The sequence below is a fragment of the Chenopodium album genome, chromosome 9, assembly GCF_948465745.1.
Source record: "Chenopodium album chromosome 9, dcCheAlbu1.1, whole genome shotgun sequence".
In the NCBI taxonomy this organism is placed as follows: Eukaryota; Viridiplantae; Streptophyta; class Magnoliopsida; order Caryophyllales; family Amaranthaceae; genus Chenopodium; species Chenopodium album.
In genome coordinates, this window is record NC_137842.1 from 30,991,955 (window position 1) to 30,999,336 (window position 7,382).

Below are 7,382 nucleotides of genomic sequence, written 5' to 3' on the forward strand. Positions count from 1 at the left end.
GACAGATGATTTTAAGGTTTGTGTGTATTAATATCAATGATCATGCGGAGTATTAATACTTTGTTAACGGATTCTTATGTACTAATCTTCATTTATGCTCGTGAAAATAGGAAATCAGTTAGAAGGCAAGACAAAGCCAGTCTTTCAACGAATACCCTCACCATTTAGGAGCCAAATCATATGGTGAAATGAATATTGTATGGCGTAGAAAAGGGTATATTCCCACGACATCTTCAGCATCCAGTACTTCATCTTGTTCTTCGGTTGTGTCTAGTTTGCCGGATAGGACATATGCTTGGCTTCTAGCAAGATCAATAGAAGATGATAAGGGAAATCCTTATTTGCCGGATGAGAAAACAAGAGAGGTGAAAGAATCCATTGTAAGTATATAATAAGTATATGTAATAAGTCTTTATTTCAAGTTTGAATATATTTTGTTAAGTTTATGTATTGCAACCAAAGTTTTCTAACTTGAAGTCATTGTGTAGGATAATTGGAGAAAGCAACAAGCTGAAGGAAACTTTGTTCCTAATAGGCATGATGATATCTTATCTTGTGCCCTTGGGAAAAAAGATCGTAATGGTCGGGCAATAGCATTTGGCAGTGGAATTGGCATTAAAGCTGTATGGGGATCCGGAGAGAGGCGTAGTGGCCGACGGGGTAGGGAATTCGGAGATGATGAGCTGGAAGAATTAGAGGCAAGAGTAGCCCGGAGGGTACGAGAGGAGACTATGCAGGAGATGGATTCTAAAATGGATTACATGGTTCAAGAGAAGTTTATGTTATTTTCTAAACAGATTGGTATTCAAATTCCAACTGAAATGATAGAAATGAATAACATAGGCCGGACGACTCAGCAAAATCCTAGTAGTTGCCAATCAGTGGGTGATGATCCATTTGCAAACATACAGGTATCCAACACTTTGTTATTTTATATTTTGTATCTTTTTTTTTTAATGATTTATGACTGCGACATACTTTTAACTTTGTAACTCAGTTTTCTATATTTTTTAATTAAGATTTTTTTCTATCTTTATAAGGAACCGGTTCCTTGTCGGCTATCATTGTTGAAAAATGACTCTGAGAAAGTCATTGTAGCTGAAGGTACATATCATCCGGAGTTAATCCTTGATCATCATAGTAACCTCCTTCCGGATCACGTGAGGGTGAGTGTTGATGATTTTTTTGACGAGTTCAAAGAATTCTCGGTTCCAGTTCCTTCTTCAGTCATCAAGAAACTTAAGCATGCTCATGGTACATTTACCCAATGGCCGAAATACTTGGTTTCACTCATGCATGACAAGGTAAATTATTTTTGTAACAATTTACATATAGTTTGCCATACAAAATATAGCAAATTGTTGAATAGATTTTCTTTACTATTGATTAGGAATTTATATCAAATAAGAACAATGGTAACAACAAAGCGGCCAAAGAAAACATGCAAGACAAAATGAAAGTAGTTGAAAGTGGTCGCGAAACAAAAGAGTCCAACACCAATCCAAAAAAAGTTTTTCTTATGGATTATGCTTTGGAAAACTTGTCTCAGAAGTGTGGGTCTTTGAATAGTTTGTTATCTTCATTACCCGAAGGTGAAACTATTAAGGTTAAGGCTGATGCTTGGACCTTTAGTTATGAAGACAGTAAGGACATCATTATCAAACGTGAAGATGTCAATCAACTTCTCACAGGAGCTTGGCTGAATATTTCAGTTTTGCAAGTTTTTATGATGTAAGATATTCAAATTTCACTCTTCCCATATACTTATTTATTACCATTTATAATGTTATTACATGATATATATGTAGGGCCTTGAATGACTTACTCGATACGGAGGAAGTGGCTTCCATTGGATTCATGTGTCCGGAAATGATTTCAGAAACCTATTTGCATAGTGATGCTGATCGTATCCTACTATACATGACACATGTGATGGAAAAACAAAAATCTAAGCAATTCATCTTATGCCCATACCATGAAAAGTATAAACTTTGAACTTGTATTTATTTGAACTTTGCAAATTGTTGATATTATTTTACTCTTTTACAAATGTGTGTCTAATTTATTATGTAGGAATCATTGGGTTCTTTTGGTCTTATGCATGGCTAAGCGTGAAGTCATCATATTTGATTCTTTGAGGCAGAAGCGAAATTTAGTAATTAAGTTTGCAATGACAAAGTAAGTCTAGTTTGTTATTAATGTCATGATTTTATGTGTGTAAGGGTAATATATATGTTATTTGTTTCAAATGTGTAGTGCTTTTCGAAGTTTTAAGGCATTAAGTGGACAATCTAGGGGAAGTAAATTGACATGGCATTTGGGACAGGTTACCTTAATTTCTGACCCTAAATTTTAGTTTCTTAATAATTGAAGTATAGCAATTTAATTCAACTTACAAATATATTACATGTAGTGTCCTCAACAATTGGGTGGACGTGAGTGTGGCTACTACGTCATGCGTTATATGTACGAAATACTTGAACATCACCATAGCAGTGAAGATCTTATTCAGGTATGAGTTGTCAAATATTTCATTTTTGTTTGATAAATACAATTTGATGTTAGTTACAATCTTGAATTAAAACTTTCCTCTTGTATATTTGTTGTGTTGATAGGATTTTTCAAGAACTACACCGTACACCGAGGAGGAGATAAATGAGATCCGAGATATTTGGGCAGAGTATTTTATATGTAATGTTGAACTTTAGATTTACCACTTAGCGCATGTTTGACTCTTGTTTTGGATTATAGGCTTGAAATGAAGTAATTTGGTTAATTGGTGTTGGGATGATGAGTATAATGTCTATGATATTGAGATGTAAATTATTGGACAGGTTGTTAATATAATGCCGTCATTCCCAATTTTATGGGTAGGCCAAATTACAAAGGAGATTCTGCCGAAATTTACATTTGCATTATTCAATAATATTGCATTTTAATTTCAATTATATTAGCGTTAGCATATTACTTTATACCTAGGAAAACAGGTACTACAAACATATACAAGGCAATTATTATATTATAATTAAAAAAAAAAAAAAAAATTCACCTCATTTGCGTCACTCATTAAACAAACAAGTGACGCAAATACAGCAGTTTTGTATTGTCTACTCAGTCATTTGCGTCACTCTTATATAAACAAGTGACGCAAATAACAAAAAATGCATTTATTGGAAGAGTCATTTGCGTCGCTTGTTTATGAAGGAGCGACGCAAATAACAAAAAAGTTTATCAAAAGAGTCATTTACGTCGCTCTTTTATAAAGGAGTGACGCAAATAACAAAAAATAAGTTTATCTAAATAGTTATTTGCGTCGCTCCTTTAGAAAAGAGTGACGCAAATAACAAAAAATAAGTTTGTCTGAAGAGTCATTTGCGTCGCTTATTTATAAAGGAGCGACGCAAATGACAAAAAATAAGTTTATAAAAAAAGTCATTTGCGTCGCTTGTTTATAAAGGAGCGACGCAAATAACAAAAAATAAGTTTATAAAAAAAGTCATTTGCGTCGCTTGTTTATAAAGGAGCGACGCAAATGACTCTTATTTGCATCGCCCCTAGGAGCGACGCAAATGACTTGTCGCGAGCAGTTGCGTCGCTCATAGAAGCGACGCAAATACACTATAAATGAGCGACGCAAATAAGCCTTTTTCTACTAGTGCTTTATTCTGATCGTATTCATGTGCGCTTTCTGACTAACATACAATCAATAGGATTAACCCTAAACCTGTTTAATCTATGTTGGTTGAATATTAATGCACAAATAAATCTATCATTGGCGATCACTTGAATTATAATCAAATTTACCCTAAACAAGATTATTAATTGTCTTATTAAGCGTGATTACAAGTACCAATTCCTTTTAAACATGCATAAAAGGTGTGATCAAACAATAATAATAAATATCAAGCAACATAATAAATAATCATGATAATAATAATTATAATAACAATAATAATCATAAAAATAAACATGTTCATGTTAAAGCATAATAATAGCAAGATCCTAAGCATGATACTAACAAGATTAATAACAAACCCTAGCATGTCACTAAACAATTAAAATCAAAGCTTTAGCCCTAACATGATACTAACAATCATAAATATTAGGAAGAACATAGGAAGCATCATACTTTTAATCATACTTAATATTAAAATTACCCTAGACATGATACTAGGAATATCATAATAACAATCTTAACATGATTTCTAATCATAACATCAATAAAGACCATTAAAACACTTACTTTGATGCCTCGTACCTCTTTCTAATAACAAAATACACACGTTAGTAACTTCAAGGAAAATAATAAACAAACAATTAAATTAAATAAATGAAATATAGTTTTGGATAAAACCCTCAGAAATTAAACCTTTCACGTCTAGGGCGAAGGCAACTTCGAATATGGCAAGGAGTTTCTTGGTCTTGCGAATGCGGAATTTTGTATTTGAAAAGCGAGTTTAGAAAAAGAGAGAGAGAAAGATGGTGAATGATTAAAGAGAATGAGAGAGAATTGACGAATGAAAACTGGTTGTAGGTGATTATAATTGAAAACTGGTTGTAGGTGAATGAATATGAATGTTGATGAGAATTGGTTATCGAAAACGGAGTTTTTAATACGTTATTTATAGAGAATATCAGCCAAAAAGATAAATTATCAAAACAGAGTCTGGCGCACCTAAAACAGAGCTGGCGCCAATGCTGGCTTATTGGCGCCAGACTCCAACATTGGCGCCAGACGCTAACATTAGCGCCAGGCGCCAATGCTAGCGTCAGGCGCCAGGCGCCAGGCTTAGCGCCTGGCGCCAATGCTTGTCGTTAGGCGCTAATCCTATTTTTGATGCATTTTCTAAAATCAGATAAATTTTGCCGTATAGGAGGATAAAATCGTATTTTTTCCTCAAAAATGCTCTTTTATTTTAATTAAAACTCTGAAAAGTCAACAAAAGTGAATTTATCAATGCTAATTGAATTAGGAATTAAAAGAACCTTCTAGAAGAATAAAATCATTCCTAATTGCATTAGGAATGATGAATTATATTAGGCCCTCCCCTAGATCATTGGGCCGCACATAAGGCTCAAACCGGACCCAGTTTAGTAAATTGGCCATAACTTCCTCAATATTCATCGGAATTGGGCTTATAATGTATCGTTGGAAAACTCTTGTCAAGCCCCATCCAACTACACTAATATTGGACCCATATCATGGACCAACCAAACTGGATTGGCTGTTTTCTTAAAATAAGTTTTCAAAAACAGAGAGAAGAGAAAAGAAATTAAACCTTTCCGCAACACTAAACTTTCCACACTTTCGCTTCATTCGATTATGGTTCGACGCGAAAGGTATTCATCACTGGATTTGGTTTTGGGGAGACACTAATGGGTGTCTACAGAAGCCCCCACTTTGACTGAGTTTGTAGAAACGCAAGTTTCAAAAACGAAAGTCAAAGTATCGATAGGGACGGAGAATGATTCAGAACGTTCTGCGATCCTAAATCACTCTTGTAACGCCAATACTTGCAAAACTAGCGTTAGTTAAACAGATAAAAGAGTTAAGAAACGCGTATCTTGCACCGTCGAGCACACGTCTCTGAAAGTAAACGATTGTTTTGATGACCTCCTGCAAGCTAGAGAATGCCATCCCGCTTGAAAACCGCTACTCCCGTAACTGCTTCCAAATTCAAAGATTGCTTCGCCTGGAACATTCCTCCTCCGCTTTGATAATATTCCACGTCCAAGGGAATACCATCGAATATTATTTCTCTTGAAACAATCCTCATCCGCATTAATAGTATTCCACGTCCAAGGGAATACTATCGAAGATTGCTTCTCTTGAAACAATCCTCAGTTGTTTGTGACAGCTCTCCACAATCTAGGGAACGCCACCATGCTGTTTCGATGTTCACTCGTCTCTGAACAAAGAGCTTCTTTTTGATATGTTCACGCGCCTCTGAACAAAGAGCTTCTTTTTGATATGATCTTCTGAATGATGTTTCCATGCGTCTCTGAACGAAGAGCTTGATAATAGGATGCCCACGCGTCTCTAAGAAAAAGAGCTTGTAGGAAATGTCCACGCGTCTCTGAACAAAAGAACTTGAACAGGATTGTCCACGCGTCTCTGAACAAAAGAGCTTGATTGATATGCCCACGCATCTCTGGAGCAAAGAGCTTTGATGAAATGTCCACGCGTCTCTGAACAAAGAGCTTTGATGAAATGTCCACACATCTCTGAACAAAGAGCTTTGATGAAATGTCCACGCGTCTCTGAACAAAAGAGCTTTGATACTTGAGCGTTTGTTGCGATAATATTCTGAAGAAAAATTTTTCGAAGACCAACGTTTGTCGATCTCTAAAGCTCGCCTGAACTTTGCTTCCGCTAAAACCAGTATGTCGGTGTTTCCGTGATGAGGCGCTTTGAGCTAAGTGAGACGATCTTTCATCAGGTTGATCACTTATTGCAATTGTAATCAAACTGACTACTTAATCATGTCAAATTGCTTATAGGGGCTAATTGGCGTAACAAGGAACCCGAAATTTCCGTATGAGGTCGAAATCACCTTTCTAAGAGGCTTCAAGCTCTGTTGCTGCTGAAATATCTCTGGAGTAAGGTCTTCCCTATTCTGCTGCACCTGTATTTATTTTTTACTATAGAACTTTGCTAATTTCTTCAATTATCTTAGGGTTGACCTAAGGTTTAATGTTGCTTGACTTATCGACTTGACATGACTCAAGGCATAAAATTGACTCGCCGTGATTGACTGACTCGAGGTTGACTCGACTCAAAGTGAAATGACACGTGTGACTCATGACCTGTGTGTGCATTGAAATGTGATCGTGCGACTCCAAAAATGCAAAAAAGCAAAAATGCAAAAAAATTTCCGTCATTTTTGTGGAGGGTACCGACTTTCTCCCGAAAAAGAAAGATGCGAAAAAGAATCGAAAGTTTTGAATATGCATGTTGAATGAGCTTAGTCAAATGTCATTTGATATTATCTCTCAAGGTGCAAGGATTAATCCATCCTAGGCTATCTCAATGGTTGACTCCATGATGAAAGCATTTGGGTAAGTTAGGCACGGAGGCTAAGCACTTCATACTTTGTGATGCAATGATGAGTGATATGTGATGTTGATATGACAAGACATGCTTCAGCGTTATGTTAAGATTCCATGACAAAGGGTTCCTAAGGGAAGTATATTTGGTCATATATCCGTGCAGTGTGTGAAAGTGACACTAAAGCTAAGCCACAAGAGCTAAGTGTGTGGAAAGATATTATTTGTTAAAAGAGTCAAATGGTGGTGACTCTTAGGCTAGGTAAGCTAATGATGTAGGGATCAAGCCCTCAAGTCTAGCTCTAAGTGAATAGGGATGAGCATTGGAAATCCCT

At 35.9% G+C, this 7,382-nt stretch overlaps 1 long non-coding RNA gene across 1 annotated transcript; it reads left to right on the forward strand.

The window, feature by feature from the left end:
- Positions 1-2,255: 2,255 nt before the first annotated feature.
- Positions 2,256-2,896, forward strand: LOC145559701 (uncharacterized). The gene is made up of 3 exons (XR_014092882.1): positions 2,256-2,326; positions 2,414-2,512; positions 2,616-2,896. It is a non-coding gene; the product is annotated as an uncharacterized LOC145559701 (long non-coding RNA).
- The last annotated feature ends 4,486 nt before the right edge of the window (positions 2,897-7,382 follow it).